The sequence below is a fragment of the Phodopus roborovskii genome, unplaced genomic scaffold (genome assembly GCF_943737965.1).
Source record: "Phodopus roborovskii unplaced genomic scaffold, PHOROB, whole genome shotgun sequence".
Taxonomy (NCBI): domain Eukaryota; kingdom Metazoa; phylum Chordata; class Mammalia; order Rodentia; family Cricetidae; genus Phodopus; species Phodopus roborovskii.
Window position 1 is genome coordinate 47,967 of NW_026125213.1, and position 26,576 is coordinate 74,542.

General features: G+C 43.8%; 1 pseudogene; it reads left to right on the forward strand.

Moving 5' to 3' along the window:
- The first annotated feature begins 21,418 nt into the window (after nt 1–21,418).
- Nucleotides 21,419–22,216, forward strand: LOC127226993 (E3 SUMO-protein ligase NSE2-like; annotated as a pseudogene).
- The last annotated feature ends 4,360 nt before the right edge of the window (nt 22,217–26,576 follow it).

Here is a 26,576-nt window from a genome sequence, read left to right on the forward strand (position 1 = left end):
CCATGTACTCCCTCTCCCAGGTCCCCGTCTAATCTAGTTCCTCTGCTGTGGTATCCTACCAGCTGGGCTTGAATGGTCAAAAACAGAAGCTTATTTTAGCTACTTCCACAGAGCCCTGGAGAAGGCCTGAGGGTAGAGATGTGGGAAGCTGGTTCAGACAGTGTGGGGGAGCTGCAGGCAAGGGCTGTTATCTGCGGCCTTGAGTCAGGGCTCCTGAAAATGCATGTTGATCAGGAGTCAGTAGTGAAAGGCGCAGGACACCTGTGTGCCTTGGATCAGGTCTTTCCAAGTGAGATGAGTCTGCCAAGAGCAGCAGGTGGCTGCTCAGCCTTGTTGACACATCACAGATCTTTTGTCACTTCAGGTCTTGATAAGCATCTTGTAAACCAGAAGCCCTGCTGAAATGTATGGAAACAGCTTTTACCCACTCTCCTGAAAGCACACTCCATGGCCTTCACTTTTCTCTACTGGCTGTGAAAGCAGCGCAGACTGGAAAGGCCAGACACTCATATGAGCTATACTTTTCAATCAAAGCCACCCTTCTGGTTCCACTTACACATAACCCAGGTAGTGGTACTGAGTCCCCATTTTCGTAAATCAGCAAGTGAGCTGAGGCCTGGTGGCAGCCCATGGATGCCTTTCACTTGGCCTGAGTCCATGACATTCCCTATTGTACAATCTGCCTTATTTATTGGCCTTTCCTGGTAAAATAGCAAAAGGAGTGTGTGATGGTATTTTGTTTGTGCTATAACAAATAAAGCTTGCCTGAAGATCAGAGTACAGAGCTAGCCACTTGTTAGCCATAGAGGCCAGACAGAGGTGGTATACACCTTTAATCTTAGAATTTGGAATGCAAGGGCAGACAGATCTCTATGAGTTCAAGGCCACCCTGAGCTACACAAAATTGATCCAGTGTAAAAGAAACAGAGCTAGGTGGTGGTGGCTCAGACCTTTAATCCCAATACTTGGGAGTAGCATGCCTTTAATCCCAATCCAAGGGAGGTGGAGACAGGAAGGGATATGGCTGGGCAGAGGTGAGAGGAGACAGGAGCTTAGCATTCAGTCTGAGGATTCCTAGAGACAGGATCGCCCATTTGGTCTGAGGATTTGGTAGAGGTAAGGACTAGGGGCTGCTGCTCTGCTTCTCTGATCTTTCAGCATTTACCCCTACATCTGACTCCGGGTTTTTATAACTAAGACCAATTAGAATTCATGCTACAGGAATGTCCCATTAAAGAGAGGACATGAGGGATCCTTACAGAAGAGAGAGGAAGAGAAGTGGTAAGAAGAGACCAAATTTGAGCCAGACTTAAAGGCAAGGTGGAGTGTGTGGAGCAAAATCCCTGTTCATAAGTAGAATTTTGTTACACTGTACTACAGCCTGGAGAAGATGAATGGGCCTCAGAAAGGTATAGGTAGAACTTGCAAGAAGAACTTTAGGGAGACCCTTGTGTCAGGAGGTCATTGGTATACAAGCAAGACCAGTTGAGTTGAATTCTGCATAAGACCCGAGCAGCCTGAGACCTCATGACAGTCACAGAAGCTCATGGGCCCAGAAGCACCATGTCTCAGCTGGTGGGCCCAGCCTGTGGTGACAAGCTATGGAGATGTGCTCCAAACTCAGCTTCCTTTCCATGGGTACCGCTGTATAATTGGCAGACCTGATGGGCAACAGGACTCCTCCTCCGCTGGGACCAGGGCCTCTTGTTTCTTTTGGGCACTCAGGATGGAAAGGCTGGGAATCAAGAAATGGCACTCAAACACACCTGGATGCTTTCCTCCAGCTGTTCTTGGGAAGCCATCCCAAATCCAGATTTTCAGAACAGAGAAAGGCCTTTCAGCTCCTTTTCATCCTCTGTGTAGTGAGGGTAATTTCTGAATCTTTCAGGATGTTACATTGCTCTAAATTGTGTGCTGGCCTAGTGCCTTGTGTGCATTAACTTATTTAAAATATTAATGAATGTCTGAGACAGCCCAGCAGTGCTTGGGGCAGTCACAGGACTGAGGTGTTAATGCTCTCAAAGCCTCCAGTGAGAGGAGAAGGGCTGGACAGAATAGTTGACTTGACTGGCAGCACCTGTGGGAGCTTCTCACATGGCCAGGAACCAGATATCAAACCCACCCGTACCTGCCACTCCCAGACTGCAGGGATCTTCCATCCCTAAAGGTCCTCCTTTTCCATCCTATACAACCCTAAGACGCCCACTCCACATACCCACAGTGTCACTTCCTCAGACAGACTGCAGCCCTTCAGTTGTCCCTGGTTAAAGAACAATTCTGGAGATGCCTGGTTTCCCATTATTTTTGTGTCATCCCCATCATCCCCTGCCTAATGCTCTCAATGCCACGTGTGGCCTGACTCATGGCCTCCCCACCAACCTAGCATTGTCAGGGCCCCACCAACCCAGCCCCTTCCCAGATGGCTCACTCCCCTTAAGGCTTTCTGACTGATGACTCTGCTCCAAGCTCCCTCCTCTCCCCCTCAATGTCTACACTGCCCAAATTTTACCTTCCCATGAGGCTTATTCTGACTTGCTGAAGACTAAAAATTGTCCTTACAACATGTCTAACATCTGATCCCTTTTAAAAAATTTTGTGGAGGTCAAGGGATGGCTTCAATGACTTGGTCTTCTCCTACACAAGTGGAACCTAGCACTCAAACTCAAGTTGTCAAGCTTGGTGGCAAGTATCTCTACTTGCTGAGTCACTTGCAAGTCCTGTCCACTCTTTTTTTTTTTTTTTTTTTTTATAAATTACTTTGCTTTTGGTGTAGCACTTGTCTGTGGTGATATAATGTTTATGATTTAATAAAGCCACTGGAGATCAAAATGCAAAGCTAGCTACAGCCATAGAACCAGGAAGTGGTGATACCCAGGATTCAGGAGACGGAGATAGACAAATCTCCATGAGTTCAAGGCCACACTGAGCTACTCAATTGATCCAGTGTAAAAGAGAAACAGCTCATACGAAGGTTATCTCAGCACTTGGGATCACATGCCTTTAATCCCAGCTCTTGGGAGGCAGAGGCAAGTGGCTCTCTGTGATTCCAAGACCATCCTGAGCTACAGGAGAGTAAATCAAAGCTCACACATTTAATCCCAGCATCTGAGAGGTATAAAAATGGGAAGCAAAGGGTCTCATGTGAGATTTAGTTGCCAGACAGGGAAGACATAGAATTCCAGTCTGAGACTTGGTGGAGAGCAGGGCAGTTAGCATTGTACTCTAAGGATTCCTGAGGACAGGGAAGCCCTTTTAGTCTGAGGCAGAGATAAGAGCTAGTGGCCAGCTGCTTTTCAGCTTGAACCTTAATATCTGTCTCTGGGTTTATATTATTATGTTACCCTTGTCTTCTTACAAGTTGTCAGTGCCCTGTGTTATAGTTGGAAGTTTTCTGTCTCGTCCAGTCCCACTGGACTGGTTTCTCTCCCATCCACTGGGTCCCTGTATCTGTTTATGAAATAACACTCAGAAGCTAATATATCAATTACAATTGTTTGGCCAATGGCTCAGGCATATTACTGGCTAACCCTCTTTTTACAAATTAATCCATTTTATCCATTTTATAAATTAACCCATTTTTATTAATCTATGTATTGCCACGAGGCTATGGCTTACCAGTGATACTCCGGCATGTTACTCCTTTGGTGGCTACATGGCATCTCTGTGACTGCCTTCTTTCTCTCCATAACTCTGCTTAGATTTCCCACCTAGCTATGTTTTCCCTGGGCATTGGTCAAATCAGCTTTATTTATTAACCAATAAAAGCAACACAGATTCACAGCATACAAAAGGACATGCTACATCACTGTGCCCACCGGTTAAAGGCCACCAGGAACGTGTTTAGTTTACAACTATTGCAATGAAGAAGACCAAGAGGGGAAATGTGCAGTGTCCCCAATTTACAGTGTGCAAGCACACCTTTGCTCCTGGTGGGTTAGAGGCAGAGGCCCTGGCAGTAGCATATACATTATTTGTCTGACTTGTTTTTGTTTGTTTGTTTTCTAACTCCATTGCCATTGCAGGGAAATAAGAACATTTTCTGAGTCCTATTAACTGATACTTCCGAGTTAAACTTGGCTGGGCAGTTCAAAGTAAAGAATGGATTTTTTTTCCCCTTAGCTAGAATCTGGAGGTATCCTTGTCCCTATGGGTAACTCCATCCCTGTCTGAGGCCTAAGATGCCAGAAGGAGTTAAACTTTGACCTGTCCTGGCCAGAAGCAGGGGTGTCAGAGAGGGAGGAAAGAGGGTTCTGGTGTTTCTCATCTCTTTCCCTAAGAGGCACTTGGACACCGGGAGTGGGACGGCCTGGCCAACTCATTCATGTTCCCCCCAGTGAAGCTCTATTAACTGAAGGCAGTGAGCTGCAGTGGTATCTACTCCCAGGGACCTGCCTTTGCTGCAGGAGCTCTGACTCCTTCTGTCTCTGAAGCTTCCTGTAATAAAATTATTTGTTTCTGAAACTTGCCTCTGTGCAACCAGAATTCCATTCTTCAACTCTGTGAGGCAAGAACCAGAAGGCCACTTACTCCATAGAAGTTTTATGTGACTGCAGGCATCTATCATCCTACCTCCTAATTTAAAGGCCCACCAAAGGAGCCAAGAAAAACATTGTTACTCTTAATAACTCCCTAAAAATTCCCCATAGCATATCCACATGGGTAGTGCCTCCTCTAATACTCAGGGAAAGCTCAGGTCCTATTTACTGAAGGAATTATTATCAATGCACGTTTGCAGGGCTTTTGGGGGGAAAGTGAGGAGTTGCAAATGGGACAAAGAATGGCTTTGGGAATTGGGTGGAGGGAAGGGGTGGACCAGCCTGCAGACTGGGGAGAGTTAGGGAGGAGCTGGCAGATTTGAACTGTTTCCACCTCTCTTCTCTCTGAGTCATCCTTAGCCACAGCCCCTCTACTCTCTCGCCCCTGAGCATGCCTGATCCTCTGTTAAAATTAAAACACATGCTGGGCCTGGTGTAGTCACACCCACCTACATAAACTCAGAAGCAAAGGCAAGAATGTCAAGAGTGGGAGGCCAGCCTGAGCTACTGAGGAGATGCTAAGCCAGCCTGGGCTACTGGTGGGATTCTTAGCCAGTCTAAGTTAGAGTAAAACTCTTTCAAAAACCAGAAACTAAGAGTAATAATGATAAATAACAGCATAAAAAGGAAATTAAATGAAAAAAGTAAACACCACTGTAAATACTAAGCAAGATTCCTTTATCAGTTAACATCTCTAAAGATGAGGAAACCGAGGAACAAAGGGCCAATCAAGTGTTGGGTGGCTGAGCTGGAATTAAAACATCCATTACTGATACAGAGGATCTGCGCCACTTAGAGCCAGCAGGTATGGGAAAGAATGGAAGGCAAAGCTGAGAAGAACCCCAGCACACTTGACTTTGGGATTAACTAAAGAAGAAATCTTTATTTTGTACTGTTAGAGTGGGGCTGTTTTCTCTGCATCTCAAAGGGAACCTTGAAGGCTGCACTAAAGTCCCTCATAGTCAGTCACTCCCATTCAGCTGCCATTACCCCATTGCCCTGCTGAGTTATGCAATAGGAAGGGACTGGTCCCTCCAACACCAGGCATCAGATGACACAGACATTCAAATGTAGAAAGAAGCCAAGCTAGGCCCCATCCTCACCACCACTAAAGGAGAGCAGCTGAGTTCTCAAAACAGCCATCAGGCCCTGGAGTTGCCATGGATACAACTAACCCAGTGTGGTATCTCTCCTGCCTCTTGGTCCTAAAACTGCTTTGCTCTTCAGCCCTGAGTCATGCTGGCAAAGAGTGGGTTTTTCTTCCCACTTCTCCAAATGGACCCTTATAGTACAAATGGCTTTTGAAGACTCAGAGCTGGGGAGAACTCATTCCATTCCACGCCATCGTTACAACAATAATTTGTTCCGTTCAAACTCTATTGTGTATCATGTTAGCTGCGTTTGCATGAACGTGAACTCGTGTGGGTAACTGTGTTCTGAGGAAGTGTGTATCTATGCCCTGAATACCAAAGACCTTGAAGTATGAAAGAAGGACATTAATAAGCAAAGTAGCAAGTCTAAGTGTCTGCATCTATGCCTGTAGTAAATGATGGTCAAGGCCATCTTGAAAGGTATGTGTTAAGGTATGTGTTAAGATTATGGGTAACAATACAGGACAATGAAACCAACTTCATCCTAGAAAATGGGGCTCTAACGTTAGTTTATGTTCTCAAAGCCTCATCCAACAAGCAAATTTATTTCTGACACTAACACTCCCAGTGAGTGCTTATCTGATAGACATATTTGATTGCTACTTTTAACTTCTCATTCTTTACCTCACAACTATATGAAACCAACAGGGCCACTGTTGCCCATCACAAAATGAGCTGTAGAAATGCCAATCACTTAAGAGTGCTGCTGGAGAAGCCTGCTTGAAATGTGCACTCTGGGGTGGATGGATGCATGGGTGGGCAGGATGCATGGGTAGCTGGAGAAAGAATGAGCAACGGCAGAAGAATGTCAATGCCTGGGTTGGACGGACTGTGCAAGTTCTCCCACTTGCCCCAATTCCATTTTAATCTTGATTCTCTAAGCATTTCTCAGAGACTGGGACACTTGCTATAAAGTGAAGGTGAGTTAACCTGAGTCAGCTTAAGAAAAGGACTAACTCAGCAGCAGCTCTGAATGAAGCCAGCATGCATGACCTGTGGTGGCAAACATGAATGGAACCGTGGACCAATCCTCCAGAGGTCTGTCTGCTGCCAGGACTGTGTGTGTCACCACAGGTTGGCAGGGGCTCGTGCCAGGATCACCGTTGGCATCGTTCTCCCTAGGATCCGATATCAGAGAACCATTTTACATCCCTGGGCCACGGAAGAGGCCAACAAAGCTCCAGGTGTGTTTTATGTTTCATCCCTCTGCTGGCTTAAAGTAAACCTCAGAGCCAAGGAAGAGGAGGGCGTGTCACTGTGTCACTTGAGTAGTTTTACAGCCACTGCCTACACACAGGAACCGGGCATCCTGATCTGTTCATAGCTAACCCAAGGTCACTCTTCTTGGGTTTTCTCTCATAGTTGTGCACAGTGGATCTCAAAAACACCTGTTTTCCTTCCTCTTTCTGGCACTCATTCAGAACTTACCATCGGTAGCGATTGCCTTTTCCTATGTCTATCCTCAGAGTAAAGTGGTTCTCGTCTACATGCCACATCCTTCTTTGCCTACACAAGAATGAAACGCTGTGGAGAGTGGGTCTTGGAAACTGTGGAACAAATACCTTTTGTTGTTTTTCTCTGCCAGGTGGAGAGCTAAGATTCTGCAGTGTGGCAGTTGTCTTTGTGGGGTTCTCATTTTGACATTTTGTAGGGACCTGGGGGGGGGGGAGAGAGAGCCTTTAAGAACCCTCCAACTCTTGGAAAATTTCTCTAAGACACAAATCACAATGAAAATGCAACAGGAGAGAGATAATAGGGAGGGAGGAAGAAAACCATCGAAGCCTGAATCACATCGGTGGGGGGGTGGGGGGACTTAAACCACCTCCCAGGAAGGAAGGCCAGGGTTTGACCCGAAGGGAAAGATCTCAGTCCTCATGTGTGCAGCTCCCTCACCCCTGTGCTCTTCCTACCCACATATGCATGAAGTCTGTGCCTTCCAGCAATGTGTGTGGCCAAGACCCCTCACCAGAGACCATGGAGCTGAGTGATTCATGCTGTGCAACCCAGTACATTCTAACGTGAGTTCTCTGAAAGGCAACTTGACTTGAAAGCCCAAAAGCACTAAGCCTATCAGAGCAACAGCCACAAGTACATAAATAAATCACTCCTCAAGCACTCTGTACATCAGGCATATTTACTACAGGAGCACACTGGCTGGGGCCCAATTCTTGGCCTCCTAACTGTGCTAGTCAATATCACCGTCAATTAGAAACTAAAAGAGTTTTATCACTCCACAACACCCTGGACTCCTGGCTCATGAAATGGATTTTAAGTCAGCATGGATAGCTTGCTTCGCCCAGCAGCTGCATTGCTGAAAAGATTCTTATAAATCAAATCCTCTTAAAATGCACAGAACTTTCTATTCAATGGGGATGCTGTGATTAATCCTTTTGTAGAGTGAAGAATCTTTTTATGCTATCTGAAATGGCACGGCCACCTGTTCCCATCTGTGTCTTCCTCCTCATTGCCTTCTCATGACTATCATCTGCCCTACCCTTCTGTAAGGTCAGCTTTAGGCATACATAGTTTTTAAAGTGCTCACATCTTTGCAGCTGGGAAACAAATAGAAGACCCATCTTTTAAAGCATGTGTCTTACAAGCACCCTGAGAGAAAGGCCCACAGCACACATCATTGGCTTACAGAGCCCACAATACACAATCAGCATAAATGCTGATGAGCAGGGCTGTGAAAGGAACTCACTGATGGGCTCTGAGAGATTGGCTCATCATCCCTTGCTTGCAACAAACCATGGACAGCATCTTGAAAGATAGGTGGAGATATAGTTAGGGACATTTTTATTTCTTCTGCCCAATTTACCCCTTCTCTTCTGACTAGTAAAGACTGAAAGGGGTAAGGAATTATAGAACATAGCACCCTCTAAACATCTTTATACTTTACAAAGTATTTATTGAATTGTATGTGTGTGTGTGTGCCTGAGTATTTGTATGTTTACCATGTGCATACATGAGCCCATGGGGATCAGAGGAGCCCTCAGATTCCTTGGACCTGGTGTCACAGAGGGCTGTAAGCCAGTATGTGGGTCCCTTGCAAGAGCAGCAAGCATGCCTAACCATTGAACCACCTCTCCAGCCTGGGATTTTACTTTTGCTCAAGGATGAGGCCAAAACCCAGCCCAGTGTTTCTCTACCTTTGACCACTTGGGAGTTTTTCCCTGCTCATGTACAACCCATAATACTATTTAATTCACTTTTATTAACTTGAACTCACTTACTGGTTTTCACTTTGCCTCATGAAAAGTAATGAGCCCAGGACATTGAGGGCTTGAAATATAGTTACAGTTTTTCTAGAGCATAGTAAAACAAGTTTATAACTATTTTTCAGTGGATCCATTCAGATGCTACCTAAGGTCATTCTGTGAGCTGCCAGTGGACAAGCACATCACAGGTTAGTCTCCCTGGATCTGGCTGAGGCATGATGGTCTTTCCCAGTCAGCGCATCTGTCCTGCACTTGTCCAGCAAACGTTACTGGTATTTATTGGTAGTGGTTAAAATAAGAATGTCTGCCATAGACTCATAGATTTGAATGCTTGGTCCCTAACTAGTGGAACCATTCGGGAAGGATTAGAAGTGTATTGAAGGAGGTGTGTCACTGGAGAAGGGCTTTCAAAAGCCCATGCCAGGCCTAGTGTGTCACTCTGTCTGTCTGTTGCCTACAGATCAGGATGTGAGCTCTCAGCTGCTGCTCCAGTACTATGCCTGTCTTTTTCCTGTCATGATGGCCACAGACTAACCTTCTGAAACTATAAGCAATCCCCCATCTAAATGTTTTCCTTCATAAGAGTTATCTTGGTTATACTCTGTCTTCATAGCAATAGAACAGTAACTATGACAGAAGTTGGTACCAAGAACTGGGCTGTTGCTGTGACAGGCCTGACATGCTGTCCTTTGTGGACATATGGAAGATTTGGGGACTTTGGAAGGAAAAGTGGTTGAACACTTTAAATGGGGCTTGATGGGCCACCCTAGTAGGAGCATGGCACTGTAGTGCTGAGGGCAATGTGGACTGGTGGACTGTGGAGGCCTGGTCAAGAGGCTTCAGACGGGAAGAGTATTAGCAAGGGGCTACAGACTGTTTTTGTGATAATTGTTCAAAGAAGGTGGTTGTTTTTGGCCCTTGTTCTAAGAATCTCCCTGAGGCTAAAATGAAGACTTTTGGACCAATGGCATTATTAGAGGAGATTTTAAGAGAAGCTTTCATTGACTGTGTCACGTGGTTATTAGTGATCATTCTTATGTAACTCTACAATGAAAAGGAGAAAGTGGCTCAAAAGGAAATACAAACTGTACAGTCTAAGGAGAAAAAGAGCAGTAGGAAATGTAGTGTGTGAGCCAAGTACTGTACTCAAGTTTAAAGACAAGACTCATTCAACAATGGAGTAAAGGGAGTGGTGCCCTCAGAGCAAGATCCCAACCAGCTAAGCTTCCAACCTGTGAAAAGGAATTGAGGGACAGCATTAGCAGCAAAGGAAACCATGAACGACAGAAAGCTTCAGTGTGACAACAGCTTATACACCTCTCCCTTTGGAGGAACAGACCGCATGTTGCATGTTTAACATTCCTGGCTCCCCTAGTACTTATCTGGGAGTATAAGAACCTCCATGCCTCCCACAGAGACAAGAAGAATGCATAATTAAGTAGTGTTAATCAAGTGTGGCCCCCAGTTTTCTTTGCCTCAGCAATGCAAGATGTCTGACAAATTATTAACCTGTTAATTACTGGTCTCTATAAAAGGCTGCAAGTTCATTGATGAATCCTCAGCCTTAGAAGGAGGTTGTTGTACCTTAAAGGACAGATTTGTAAAAAGGAAGCTGGGATGGAATTACCTTCCAGAACAGCGTTGTTTGGAAAGTTATGTATGGCTCATGGCCATAGGCAGACATCATGAAACTCTACAGTGAATTGGCCACTGTGGATAGCATGATGAAGGTCCTGAGGGGGAAGAACCCTCACTTTTGGAATATTAAGAGTAATACCATAGACAGCATAATGGGTCCCTTAAGGGACAGACAGAAACTCCAGTTCCCACAATATTTGGAGAGTCATATAGTATCGTGCCATAGACAGCATGTAGGAACTTGAAGAGAGAAAGCACCTTCATCTCGATAAGGGTGTTTCTTTCTTTACACGTTTTTTTTTTTGGTGTGTGTGTGTGTGTGTGTTTCTATAGAATATGACAGCCTATGTGCCACAAGTCGCAAGGTCTTGATACAAGTAGTTGTCTATAATTCGAAGTTCTCTTGGTAATAGGGAGGGAGTTGGTCCTTGCTTGCTATAGTAGCTGCAAGCTATGACACACTTTCTTACAACTCTGTCCTGGGAGACAGTCTTTGAGGTGGTGGTGGTTTGCAGCCTGCTTTCTGGGAGGGAGAGCAGCAGCTAAGGACCTGTGGTCAGACAGGGCTGAATAAGTCTGGTAGACAGACTCTGGCGACTAACATGTCTAGGCAGAGCCCAGCAGGAGTCTGACCCAAAGGAAAGGGAGCACACACAAAAATGAAGGCAGAGGCACCTGGCTTCCAGCCTGCATTTAGTTACCTTGTACACCAAGTGAGAAGTTGATGCTTTTTTTTTTTTTTTTTTTTTTTTTTAGCAAAATCAGCTTTTAAGAGCTGGTCATGTTTTGGGGGAGTGAAGGCATGCCAGGAGCATGCACAGCCATGTGCAGACACGGGGGCATACGGCAGAAAGCGTGTGGGCAAGAGGGGGCAGTTTCAAAAACCAACCACAGAGGTCTTTGACATAGACTTGGTGGTAATGTCCTCCAAGCCCATGCATGTTTTAGCATGAAACAGGATTCTTCCTTTTATAGCTGAATGGAGTCCATTATATGTAGTTATAAGTTAAGCTATGTATCCACCCTCAAAAGTTCTCATGTAAAAGTCCTAACTTTTGTGTTTATACTTGGAGATAAGACTCCTGAACTGATAATCAAGGTGAAATGGGATTTGGAGATGGAGTCCTAATCCAATAGGATGGTGGTATCCCTAGAAGATGCAACAGCAGAGAGGCACAGATACAAGCGATCTGGTAACAACATAGCAATATGGCAGCCCTCTGCAAGCTAAAGAGAGGTGCCTCAGGAAAAACCAGCCATGCTTGCATTTTGAACCTGGGTTTCCAGTCACAAGAATGCAAGAAAATAAGATTCTACTGCTGGAGCTGCCCGCCCTCTCTACAGCAGCACTAGAGACTTTGTAAGTGCATGTGGACCATCCACCAGTGGGGTTAGATATTACTTTCAAATAAGCCTCTTCATTCTCTTTCTTCTTCTAGGCTTCCTCCCGGATAGCTTGGTCCATGAATAAATCCCATAGCATCCCTTACCTTGTCTTTTTCATTCTTTATCTCAGTCTTCAGACTTCATCATTTCAAATGACCTATCCCCAAGCTCACTGATGCATCTGCTTGATAGCATAGGATAGCGAACCCTTCCATCCAAGTTTTATGCACCAAAATTTCTGTTTTGTCCTGTCAAAATATAAGTTCCCCCTCCCTTTTAAAAGTATTTTCAGTATGTTTTCTGTCCATTTCCAGCTTTACTTTATCTACTTGTGCCTGACTCCCTGACAGCTATGTTAACTCCCCATTTAGAGAGCTGTGTGTCTTTTAGGTCAGTCTCTATCTATTGTTTCTTCACCTGACATGCATTTCTCTGCCTCTTCCCCATGTTTCATGAGCTTTTGTTCAGATGCAGGCATTTGAATAAACAGTCCCTGTTTCCAGTCTTCATGGGCTGGCTTTATGCAGGGTAAGATGAAACCGATCTGCCTAGCTAGTTTTCCAGCCTTTAAACATTTCCCTAGTGTGCATCTTCCCTGGGATGGTATTGTTATTCCAATATAAAGGGCTGCTTTAAACTATGCTACCTTCTAAAGAGGGTTTTCTCTGCTTCTGCCTGGGAGCCTTCCGTTTCCATGTCTATTGTGTGTCTCTTGTTCATCACCCTTTGCTTCTCAGATGCTTGCCATCGGCACCACAGACTCCCTGCTATTAGCACATTGAAGTTCTTGGTTATTTTTTCAGTGTCATCCATCCTATCTAAACTATGCCATTTTGCCTTCAGTATTCCAGCTAAAGGTGAGAGAAGCCAGTCCCTAACACAGTCCCAGAAACATCCCAGGGTTTCCCATTCTCACTTTAAAACAGGAAGGAAGAAATGAAGGGTGGTGGGGAGGGAGGGAGAAAAAGGCAGAGGGAGAAAAGGAGGGAAGGAGGGAGGGAAGGATGGCAGAAAGGAGTATGGGAGGATGGGAGGGGAAGGGATAGAGGGAGGGAGGCAGGGATAAAGTGTGGTAAATAAGAATCTGGGAAAGGATAGGCTGATGGATGTTTATTCAGGGAGAAATCACTTACACCAGAAACAGATGACCGCCCACAGGTTCCAGTTCCAAGGATGCCTCCGGATGTGATCTGTCTCTGACCAGGAAGCAAGAGAGTGTGCTGGGGTCCAGGACCCCAGACCTAGTCCCCCCAGGTCACATCCTCCCCTATCCCCGCACCCCAATGGGCGTGGTCAGTGCAACAGGTGCGGCAGGATAGATATCTCACTACAATTCCCCTTTTAGTCTAAAGAAAGGATTTAGGTTTGATACAAAACTATATGCAAAGGCAGCAAATATCAAGTATGCTCTAGGAAAGGGAAAATTAAGAACATACACACTTAAGACCTATTGCCAGCGAGGTAACAAGAGCAAATAGCAAGAACTACATATCCAGCTGTAGGGTGAAAGTATAACAGACATTACTATAGAGTTGTCCTAAGCTGGAAAGTTTAAGTTTTGTACCTAGTATTTCTATCTAGGAAGAGAGAACAATAATTGTGACAGTCTAATTTTCAACCTCATCAAAGACCTCAGAAGGAAGATTAACAATACTAGCGAAGGCAGGAAGTTAGGCGAGCAGCTTCCAAAAGGTGTAGCAAACACAGAATCAGCAGGCTACCTGGACAGTCACCTAAAGTCTCACAGCAAAATCGGGGCAACCAGTTTTGGCTAAGGCCTAGAGTATCTGACAGACCACTACAGAAGCAGGGAGGTAGACAGGCTGTCTTACCCTGACTTGGCGAGATTCAGCAGTCTTTATGTTTGTCTCCGGCAAGCACAGTAGGACAACATGTGCAACTTCCAGTGACTGATCAGGCAGTGAGTTGTCTCTGTCACTTCTAGAGTTTATATATTCCCCTTTTGTGGTCTTTGATGGAGTTGAAGACAGATAGTTATGGTTAGAGTTTTCCTTAGTTAGGATTAAAGGTAAGTTACATATAAAACTTTAGACTCATAAAGATAGAATAGATGGTACATAGAATATTTCCTTTAATTCCTGATAATGTTAATGGACTAAATATTGTAAAATATAGTTATAAATATTGTTAAATATAGAACCTGTAGGACCAGGCTGACAAGAAAGTGCTCAACACATGGAAGGAGGGAGGAAGGGAAGGAGTCAGGGAGGGAGAGAGGAAGGGAGAGAAGGAGGCAGGGAGGGAAAGGACTAAGGAGGGGCTCATATGTTAAGGCTTGGTCCTCAGCTGTTGAGAGGTGATAGGAAGTCCAGGGCTCTGACCAAATCAATGCCTTCCTCCTCCCAGGGTTCTGTGTCACCCCAGCCAACAGCAATATGGCCAAGCAACACAAATAAAACTTCTAAAACCATGAGCCTAAATAAATCTTCCTCTTATCATTTCTGTCAGAAGATAGCTTCAAAACAAAACCCTAATACATACTTCCAATACATAAGTGTGCAGATAAGTTATAGGCAAAATTGTATAATCTAGAAATACGAAACTGATGAAAAACATCACACAAGAAAATCTTCATAGCCTTGGGTCTTTTTTTTTTAAGATATATTTTTAATTATGTCTTTGTATGTGTGTCTGTAACGCAGTGAGTTCAGTGCCCTGCAAAGAGTGTTGGATCCTCTGGGGCTGTAGACAGAATGTCTTGAGAGAAATGTGGACAAAAGCCAAGGGAAGACACCATACACTTCTCTTATTATATTTTAGTATGTGTGTCCTTGTGGCGCGATATGTGAGTGGAGGTCAAAGGGCAACCTGCACACAAGACTGATTCTCCCTCTCTTCTACCCGAGTCCTGGGGTCTGGACTCAGGTTGTCAAGTGTGACAACTAGCACCTTAATCCTTTGAGCCATGTCACTGGCCCCAGAATTTTTTCAAGATGGCAAGGTTTAAGAATGAAATACAGGAGAGCAGTATGCCGCCGGCTCCCCGGTAAGAGAAATACATAGATCAGCAGAAATGGGTTAATAATTAAGATAGAGCTAGCCGATAAGAAACTAGTAACTGGCCAACAGGATAATATCAAATACAGAGTCTCTGTGTATTATTTGGGGGCTGGCGCAGCTGCCGGACAAGAGTGGCGGCGGGTGGAAAAAAAACGATACTCGTTACAGATGGTGCCCACGTGGCTAGTAAGAACTTCCACTTAAAATTTAACAAAAGCTTAAAAAGGGTTTTAGAAACAAAAGAACAGAGACAAGCAAGGTTTCTTGGTAGCAGCATTTTCTCAGTTGAACTCTGCTTTGCTAGAGACAAGCAGATATTCGCGCGGCTCCTTTAAGGGAAGATTCCTGACTCAGCTTAAGCGGCAAAAAACCGCACAGCTTTCAAATAACTCTGCTAACAATTTATTGGTGTGTATGAGAGATGGCAATGGCAGTGACCACATCTCCAAGCTGGCAGCATGCTTTCTGGGTGGCAGCGCAGACCAAGGTGGTGAGCACAGCTTTCCGTGCTGGCGGTAAAAGTACCCGCCACCATCTTTGGTAAACCGCGGCTGACACAGCTATGACTTTCATTTTAACAATGTTGTTTACCAGATAAAAGACTTGTGGCCAGACAAAGATAAAGGTTTACAGTAAAGACAGATTCATATTAAGAAAAACCTCTAAAGGTTTACAGTGTGTTTTAAAATATATGTAGACAAAAAAATGGTTTTAAAGAGACAAAGAGGAACTGGGTGTTGTAGCACACGCCTTTAATCCCAGCACTCAAGAGACAGAGGCAAGCAGATATCTGTGATTTGCAAAGTAAACCTGGTATGCAGAGTGAATTCCAGGACAGATAAGAGTTACACAGAGAAACCCTGTCTCAAAAAATAAAAAGTAAAAGAAACAGAGTAATAATAAAGCCACATAAAGATGAAAAGCTCAGAGAGAATCTGGTTACTGTATGCTATTGTGTTGTCTCTGCATTCTTTGACTACTGAGAAAATAACAACAATTGATAAAGGAAATGCTGCTGGATTAATTCAATTTATATATTCTAAAAATGCTTTGACTCCAACATTTAAGTTCAAGGACAAGTTACTGGGGAAAAGGATTTCTATTTTTGTTTCCACAGAAAATGAAAAGCTGTGGATTCCTTGCAGGCTAATGTGGTTTGAGCAAGCCAGGCCCCCTGAAACAGTCGCTGGTGATCCTACATTCAAAACAGCTGGACAAAGCAGCCTCGCAGACTACAGCCAGGATTTCTGCATCTTCTTAGGTTCCCCATGACAGCGCCCCCTATCAGCAGGAAGTAGTTTGGAAAGAACGACGCCCAAATTCCCAAATATCGTTTATAAATGTTTGTTTTCATTTAAATAGATTTGCTTATAAATGGTTAAAAAAAAAAAAAAAAAAAAAAAAAAAAAAAAAAAAAAAAAAAGAATGAAATACAAAATAGTTAAACCAGTTCAGAAAGCAGCCTGCCGTATGACTCACAAAATCTGCTCGTAGATGTTCATCTCATGAAACTGTAATGTATGATTAAATAAAATCAGAGCTAAATGCTTATATACTGCTTTTACTCACAATCATCAGAACTTGTGAAATAATCAAAAGTTCTTCAATGGGTAAAAATTTGACTGAAAAATTATTATCCTACATACTAACTCATCTACAAAAAGAATGCCAGGGGTCATGAGACAGCTTATCATACGAAAGTGCCTGCAGGGAAATCTAAAAACCCGAGTGACTCCCAGGTCCCACATGGTTGAAGGAGGGAACTAACACCCACAAAGCTATTCTCTGACCTCCACACATGTGCTATATGGTAGTGGTACCACACAACACACACACACACACACACACACACACACACACACACACACACACAGTTTTTAAAAAAGGAATAACAACTGATTCCCACAACAATGTAGCCTAGTTTTGAATGTATTGCGCTAACTGAAAGCAAACACGCTAACAGCATATACAATTCCTTGCACATTGCTCTATTTATGTGACACACACACCAGTAATTGCTGGAAATAGCACTGTGGTAATTATGACTATAGGCCAGAACTTTCACCATTTTCCAGTACTTCTAGCAGGTATTAGGGTAACACTGCCTGGTGATTTTAATGCACAGTTTTCTAAGTACCCAAGGTCCTGACCACTTTCCCACCTGCTTATGTATATACTTCTCAATTACTGTTAGGTCTAATCATAAAAACATCATGGATTAGAAATATAGATCAGAAATGCACATAATACACCTAGTAACTAAGCCTCACAGCTTAGGATGCCTCATGATTTTATGTTTTATGACTCACTAGTAGCTACAGTGGCTCTGTACCTTACTGCAAGAAAGTGTTATGCTGCATAATTTGCCTGGGAAATATTACTAGATCAAATTTCAAAATTTGAAGAATGCTTCTGACTTTATGTGCATCCCTCCCACCCTCTTTTTTTTTTTTTTTTTTTTTTTTTTTTTTTTAAAGACGGGGTCTCACTGCATCATTCCAGCTTCCCTGAAAGTCTGTGTAAACCAGGCTGACCTTAAACTCACAGAGATCCACCTGTTTGTGCCTCCCAAGTGCTGGGGTTAAAGGTGTACACACTTGGCCATGTGTGTTTCTTTTTCAACAGCTTAACATTGGGACCAACACCATAGACTGAGTTGTTATAAGCCAGGGCATATCTATTTGTATATTTACAGACTACAGAGAACTCATGTGTAGAACTCAGTACATGGTAACAATCTATAAATTATACTGGAGTCTGAAGGACTATCAGGGAGCCTGCATCATAGGGGCTTGTAGAGCTGCAGAGGGCTGGGTTGGGCTGGACGTTCAGGACTCTTGCGGCCCTGCTCCCTGCTCTGGCCCCTGTTGGCTGCTTTCTTGTGTTTTGAACTAATTTCTTTACAGAGAAGAACCAGTCCTCTAAAATTTTTATTGGGAAAAAAAGTTATGTTAGAAAAGAGAAAAATACCCCTTCCCAGTGCTCTCTGCACAAGGTAACTTTATTGGTAGCAGAGCTGACCATATGCTTGTAGAAAATGAGCTAGATCTAGAAACGTGTATGTAAAGATCAGGAAGAGAGCCTGAAGCTGCTTTTGATCCTTAAAAATCCTACGAAATAACAAGGAAGTGATATTTGCACCAGGTCCCCAAACTCCAAGGGAACAACTTAATGAAATGGTCGAATGGCCCTTTGGTGTACTTACAAGATGCTCTGTCTGGATACTGTCCTTTTGGATTAAACTTGAAGACGATGACGATGACACAAGAGCTCAGACAAGACCTCTTCGTTAAAGAGCAGAGCATGAAAGTGCAGCCGAAGCCTGGCCCAAGTCTTAATTTTAAAGGAATCAGATTTGATCTTTAATTGGCTGACAACAAATCAGGTGCACATCTGGGCTTCATGACAAAGGTCATGATATTTAGGAACTTCAGCTTGTCCTGAAATGGAAGCATTGAGAAGAGGTAACGCTCAATGTGCAGAGCATGAGAGGCATGGAACATAAGTCTTATATGGTACATCTCCATAAAATCCTCCCCTCAAGGCTGGAGGATCTGTGTGGAAGAGGAGACAGAGAGATTTCAGGAGCCAGAGGTGAGGGATGACTAGAGCAGCAATGAACATGGATGAGCAAGCATCTCTGTGATAGGATGTAGAGTCCTTTGGGTGTATTCTCAAGAGTGGTACAGCTGAAGATAGATCTACCTGAGGTAGATGTATTCCCAGATTCCCAATGAACCACCATGTTGGATTACATAATGGCTATACAAGTTTGTGCTTCTACCATCAATGAATGACTCTCCAGTGACATAGGCCAAAGGGGTCCCATAGAAACCTCCAAACATCTCAGGATATTCCTAAGGCTATTGGTTACTCAATAATGGAAGGCCCTATTGCTGAAGACAATACTTACATATCTCATTGAATATGGAAAAGTCGAGCAGGTGCCTAACTAGAGGTTTCACCCCTTCTGACTAATATTCATATTATTGGAAGGCACTTTGCATGCTACCAGAAAGGTAATCATTAATCCAGTTACAAACCCTACAAATTACAATGGTGACCTGCCTACATGCTAAACTGGTACAATGGTGGCACAAATGTCGCGAAGTAATCAGTCACTCTAGTTAAATTTAAGTCCCACTCCATGAGCTGGAACCCATGCTTGACACTGTTAGGGTGGCCAAGAGCCTGAGACTGGATAGACTAGGGACTTTAGGGAAAAGCAAATACTACTGTGCTCAAGGAACACAGCAATGAAATGACTCCCAATGACATTCTGCTGTACCCATAGATCAGTGCCTTGTTCAGCCATCATCAGGGATGCTTCCTCTTTCAGTGGATGGGAACTAACACAGGGACCCACATCTGTACAATGTGCAAAGAGTGAGAGATATTGGAGCACCTAATCCTAAACGGGATGTCTTCATCGAATGTTCTCCTCAAAGTTCAGGGACCTATGCAGAAGAGGAAGTAGAAAGATTGTAAGAGGCAGAGATGATGGATGACTAAGGAAACAGTGTCCTCCAGACTCAACAGGACTGATGAACATATGTAGTTGATAAGAGACAGCACAGCATTTCTGACCACAGGGACTGCAGCAGCATGCCACAGGGACTCTCACAGTATCCACAGAGCCTGCATAGGTCTAGCCAGATGGGGTTCCAGTGTTGAAGGGGGAAGTGGACAAGAGTTCCTACTCCTAAGCAGGAAGCCATATGCAATTGATACCTACTGACTAAGGAAAATCAGTCCTCTCTAATGGAGTCTCAAGTGGATATATTAATCACACTGCATGGTAGCCCTATGTTCAGCAGCAGGTGGCCAACACAAGTAGATTCTGTCTGATACAGTTTTGCTTAGGCATTCATTACCTTATTAGTCTTCTGCTTGTGTATTTCAACTTCTGTTTCCGATTGTGTGTGTCTTGTTTTTGTTTGTTTGTTTTTTAAAAATAAAGAGTGAGGAAGATCTAGGAGGAGTTGGGAAATGGGAAAAGCATAATCAGAATATATTGTATGGAACCAAATTGCTTTTATTAGGGAAGGAAGGAAGGAAGGAAGGAAGGGAAGAGGACTTTCCCAAAAGGTTTTTAAAAACAGAGGGTGTTTATTCTGAGAGATTTTTGAGCAGTAGAAAGATGTTTAGAGCTTGACACAGGAGGGACAGACAAAAGATCACCTGAGACATTCCACCAAGGCAGTAGCATATGGAGGGCCTGGGCAGTGCAGTGCCCAAGAAAGATGGGAGCACGTGTTACTGGACAGCACAGCATTACAGAGCCACTGCAGATGAAAAGGACACACAAGAGACATCTCATCTCAGTGTACCAGAGCCCGGAAGGGGTAGAGAAGCTACTTGCCGTTTACAGATGGATGGCATCTTGGTATGGAGTACTTGCCCAGGCAGGGTACAGAGCATAACCTCACAGGCTACAGCCAGAAAGAGAATGACACCTACATAGGATACAGCAGGGTACAAGATGGGTGTCACACAGACTAAGATACCTGCTTTAGATGGAGCAGTGCCAGTAAGGGTCATGGGACACACACACACACACACACACACACACACACACACACACACACACACAAGCATTGAGAAATAAATATAAGGACAACTGAAGACACCTGTCTGCCTCTCTGTCTCTGTCTCTGTCTCTCTCTCCCTCTCCCTCTCCCTCTCCCCTCTCTCTCTCTCTCTCTCTCTCTCTCTCTCTCTCTCTCTCTCGTGTGGGACATAGAACCTAAGGCCTTGTACATCCTGTTCTACCACTGAGTTAAAATCCACAGCCTGGGAGACTGGGAGACTAGTCTTTAAAGGGTCAGAGATTTACAAATATGCAAAGGGAGAAAATTATAATGAACTGGTCATGCTGCTATAAACCTGGGGTTTTCAGTATATGTGGATATAGAGATGAGATCACCAGGGCTGGAAATGTGTGAGACAGTTTTGGGGCTTGTCCACTGAGAGTGCCTCTGAGTAGTGACAATCTAACCCTAATGAGCACTTACCATATAGATCTGGATTTCTAAATGTAGTTCTTCAATGAAACGCATATCACAGAAGTTATTTCTTTTAGATGTGAGATGGGCACATACAAGGCAAGCCTAGGTATTATACCAGAAAGTGAGAATATGCTAGAAAAAAAAATCAATGCGTACAGAAAACATGAAAAGTACAGAGTGAAAGGCCCACTACGAATCAAATCTAGTGAGCACCAAACTAGATCACTGCAATAGAGTCCTACAGGTTAAAACCAGAATGTGCAACTCCAAATTGATAGAAATAGTAAACTGAAAGGTGAGAACAGAGTATTTATGTAGTTTCAAAGTATCATTCCTTCCCTTCAAGAGAGAAAATAAGAGTCAGTGTGGGAGGGAGCGGCAGAAAAGAATTGGGGTCTGTGAGTATAATGTTTGGGTGCATATCACTGAGCTAGGTCAGGTAGTCAGATAACAATTTCAAAATGCCAGGGCGTTCCAGGACAAACTCAGATTCAACTCATTTCACATCCTTTAGTGGTGTTTGTCTTTATTCTCCTCAAAAAAAAAAAAAAAGTAAGCCCAGTCAGGCCTCAGCTCCAGAATGAACATATTTTTAGTATTTTTTTTTGACCTTTTGGAGACCCTGCCTGAAATAAGCAGTGAGTAAAATATGGACAAGTCATGGTTGAAAGTGCTAAGATGGATCTTAAACTAAATCCCTACATTAAGGTTGTGCAGTCTACAATAAATTGTGTCAAAGAAGAAGAAAAGTTTGAGGCTTGCTAGTAGAGAAGAAAGTTTTGGCTTTACAAAGTAAGAACTCTGAGGCTGACTTTTAAGACAATGAATACATTATACAGTCAAGCAGCAGCTAAAAGAACCGAAGAAGCGATATAGTATGCACATTGACGGAGGCACCAATGGGACAGAAGGAGTTGAAGACATGATTATGACCAAGACCTAGACCAACTTCATCTGCTCCAAAACCACAGCTGGAAAAGAAGTCAGTGAGAAATAGTGTGTGGCCACACCCGTGAAGAGGAAGCCATTAACCATGTGTGGCCACACCTGTAAACAGGAAGCCATTAACAGTATGTGGCCACACCTAAGAGGAGGAAGCTATAGTGAACAAATTCTAGAACAAGTGAAACAAGGCCTGATCTCCTGGAATTGAAAGTAGTCACACAGGCATGAGAACGTTGGATCTCATCCTGGATGAAGGCCTGAGAAGAGAAATTGAGAGTCACATTAGGAAGAAGAAAAACTGTCAGTCTGAGTAGGAGTAAGCCACCCACCCACCCACAGGGATGTCTGTCTCCTACCTCTGCCCCAGCCTCCTGACACTGAGGTGAGAAAGCAGCTGTGAGCTACACAGCATACTTCATTCGGGTAAAACTTGATAGTAGTTGAAAATATGTTTTGTAAGTTACACAATAAAAACACAAATGCGTTATATTCTTTACTTTTAAGTGTTCTGTAATTTTAAATAAAACTTTGATTATCCTCAAAAAAAAAGTTGTCAACTCTAAAGTGAAGAAAACTTTTATGCAACTGAATAAAACCCCTTGTTAAGTGATCAAAGATAATTTGAAATCAATGAGAAGTGTGTCATGTCACTTCTATCGTGTCATGCCAAAGATATGAAAATCATCCACTTGTGGGGCACACCAAATCACCCACCAAGCACCTACAGTCTTCAGGACTGTTAAGGTCAGAAAAGTCAAGAAGAGATGATGTTGTTGCAGACTGAATAAACTTGCAACTAAGTGCAGCACGTAGCTGAGCTGTGTCTGCCCACCAGCTCAAGCACTGGAGTACCCCAAAAAGCTGTGTGGGATATGAATTGCAGGTGTAGTCTCTCTCTCTCTCTCTCTCTCTCTCTCTCTCTCTCTCTCTCTCGTGTGTGTGTGTGTGCGTGTGAGTGTGTGTTTCTCTACGTGTGTGTCCTTGGGGTTGTTAAGCAGTGATGGATTTTGATTGCCCTGGGTCCGTGTACCCCAATATCTGTCTGATTTTGCTTTTTCTCCCCAGCTCCCTGATTGATCACACCTGTAGAAAATGAGCCTACAGAGGAAATTGATTATTCTTGGAAGGGTGCCAAAAGCAAAAGCCAGAACCTTTCCAAGCTGTCTTTCAGAAAAATATGTTTTCAGTTCACACAAACTCTCCTTGTCAAATGGTCTATCACCTCCCTAAGAACACTATGGTTGCATGGGTGTGTCCTTTGATTGCCTTATTGTTTAACCCTCTCTAGGAAGGTGCTGCATGGACCAAATACCTTCTCTGGGCATTTGAGGTTCTCTGGAAATGTAATTCTATACTCCCATTTCCTCTCAGCTCTCACCTGGGACTGTTAGTTGCCTTTGAGTTGTTACTCAGTTGTTCTGCCTCAACTCATTGAGGACAGAGAGAGCACCAAACTGGGCACCACGAAGAAACTTAGTTAAGACCCAGACTTTATGCTTCAGGAATTCACAGTCCCAATACAAATGTAAGATACCTGAATGAAGGGGAGACTGCCTTCTGGGGGCAGATGTAGGGAAGGTGTAGGCTTGTGCACCCCAGGACTAGAAAACAGTCTGCTTTTGTGATTATAATTTGCAGGCGTTGAGACAATCTGCCCCCAGATTTCTTACTTCTTACTTACTCCTTGATGTGTCTGGGAAGAAAACAGCTTGTTTGCCACCTTTCCAATTCTTCAGGTCTCAACTAAAACCTGTAGTTCCCTAAGAATAACCCAGCTCTACCACCGCCTATCAAAGGAGGTCTGCACAGAGAATTCCAAGCCAAACTCTGGAATGTAACTCAGCAGCCTTCATGTTCATATGATGGACAAGGGAACCAAAGTTCTGAGGGAACATAACTCAGGATTTATCATCACACAGCCCAGATGATTGAGCGCAAGAAAGTTAAGTTCATTCCAAACAGGCTTGTGGAACAAAATGAGTTTATTATAGGCTCATATGACTTTATGGTTTAGAGATACATCTCCCATTTACTCCGACTAGATTGGAAACTTGATGATAATATTAGCCCCTTCTCTTCTTCCCTCTCCCACTTCTCCCTCTCCCTTAAGTTGGAACCAACATGGACCCCAAGGAACCTGAGAACTATGTGCTTCTGTAAGGATGGAAAAATACAGCCTAACTCTCCAATGACCCCAGGAAGCTAGAAGTTTAAAAATACTAAATACCTTAAATTCCAGACCCTGTCCTCAGCCAGTAAATAGGAGAAAGGTCACACTCCCTTGCCACTTACCTGACTTTGTAAACTGCTTGTGAAGCCCCTGCTCCAGCGACATAACCTAACTGCCATTTGTCACCCCACCTAGCAGTCCACACAAATGCAGACCTCCAGGGCTATAGAAAATGAGTAGTCTATAAAGAGCAGGCTTGGATGGTTTAAATTATTGGTCCACACCACACGGGCTCTGGTTGCTATGAGATGATTGGTTTATGATGTGTGGGCTTTGTTGTAACCCTATAAAGGCTGTCTCAATTCTGTACTCAGGGTCCTCAGTCCTCTACCCCTGCGTGGTGCATGACCGTGAACCCCAGTGCACTTGGAATTAAAAGTCCTCATGCTTTTGTATCAAGACCTCTTCTCGTGAGTGCTTTGGGTGTCGCCTTTCCTGAGTGGGAGCGTGAAGGTCCACGCTCTGCGGGTCTTTCACTTCCTCCTTGAAATGCTGTTTTCATCAGTAGTTCAAACAAGGCTCAGGAGGTTAACCTTATTGTCTCTAATTATTGTCTTGATGCAGGGGACATCTCTGACCTGTAGCCACTGGAAGAAGATATGTGGACCATCTGAAGCCAATCAGAACTTCACCCTAAAACTAGAGTTAGGATGAGTTCACCAGAATCTCTTGACTTAGAAATATTGGATGTTGTTGTAAAGAGGAAAACAAATGGTTGACGGGCATCATACAATCTATGGAAGTCCTCCACAGAAAGTTATTGCAGAGTCAGGGCTAAAATCCAGGTTTCGCAGCTCTAGTTCCACAATTTCATTATATTCTGGAAACGCAATTGAAGTTCTGTTAATATATAGCTTTGCATTAATATAGCTTTGCATTTAGATAATTCTGCCCTGAGGGGTGTTGGTAAATTCAATATTCCTTGGGCCTGAAAGACCCCCACTATGCTGCGTATTGCCTGTTTGAGCTGCTCTTGCCAACTTGCCAAGGTCAAGTTATGGGAAAGTACAGGAGGGAACCAGATGTTCCTCTCCTCTGACACCTACCAGATATCTGTGGTCTGCAGCTTGGACCAAAGCAAGGTCAGCAGGACGATATCTGGGAACAGAAGGTCCTGGGAGCATTCTATCAAGACCACCAGAGTACTGAGATAGTCATAACTGAATTCTTTGTGCCCAACTGGAATAAGCAACTCAGTCCTTGGTTGACCCCAATTGCCTTAATTAAATGAACCAATGAAATCCCTGTAACCATGCTTCTGCTTCTTGCCACACCAACCCTATATAAACTGCCTGAGTTTTAACCTCGGCACGCTCAATCTCTCGAAAGACTGAAGTGTCCACAGGTACCTGTGTGAGCAATAAACAGCCTCTTGCACTTGCATCCAGTGGTCTGGTCTCGTCTCTTGGGGCAGGGGCCTCTCCTGACAGGCTCACAACTCTTGGGGTCTTTCAGGCCAAGAGATAGAGTCCTCAGATCTGTGTCTGGGTGAAGGTAGGATGCAAGAAGAGGAAAGATCACTGAGCAAACTCTAGGTTCAAATCAGGGACAAGAGACAGGAGACTTGTCATTCCCACCTGTGTTTTCAGTGGGGCAGGGTCAGCACTATTGATTTAATCAGCACAATGAGACCAGACTCTGGAAAACTGCCTGAGAACATATTAACAAGACCCATAATTGGGTAAAGGTGGAGTTCTCCCGACCTTCGGTGTCCAAGGTAGGGTCGAAAGTGAACAGCTGGTTGAGCAGAGCAGGAAAAAGGGTTCCAGGTATTTATAGCAAAAGAGCCACAGCCCCGAGCCAGGCTCACTGGGGATTTTTATCTGTGAATTATGCAAACATGAGACATACACATTGCAGTGTGTGTCTAGTGATGTGTCCCTTGTTTCTTATTTATCCATAGACACAAAATGCTCACCTGATAATCTTTTCCCAGGCCTGAAACCATAAACCCCTCTTAGCATATGATATTGTCACCTGGTAGACCACAATGTCTGTCCTTCATAAATGTTCCCCAGAGAGAGGGGCTAGTTAGAGGAAGCTTGTGAGGGTCTCTTATGATACATACTTGTAAGATGAGAAATTCATGTTCCTTGGACAAGTGCCCCGTCATCTAGTCTTGGCCCATAATTTAAATCCCATTTCTCATTTATTGTGGTCAGTCCTGTCTGTAACAAACGAGTAAGTGAACTTCGCCACCGTGTCTATGCTTGCTTGCTGCTCCACCATAAGTCTCAATTGTGTCCTCATGTTTATGGGTTAGACTTGGAGAGCAGCCTCTAGTTTGTGACTTCTAGTTTAACACCTACCTTCTTGGTGTAGCAGTATTTGATTACCATCTAGAAGAAATGCCTACTTTTTTCTTTTATATACTACATCAATTTACTCTTCTCTCACTCAGGCCACTTGATGCCATGTCTTGCCTTGTATTATATGATTTGTGG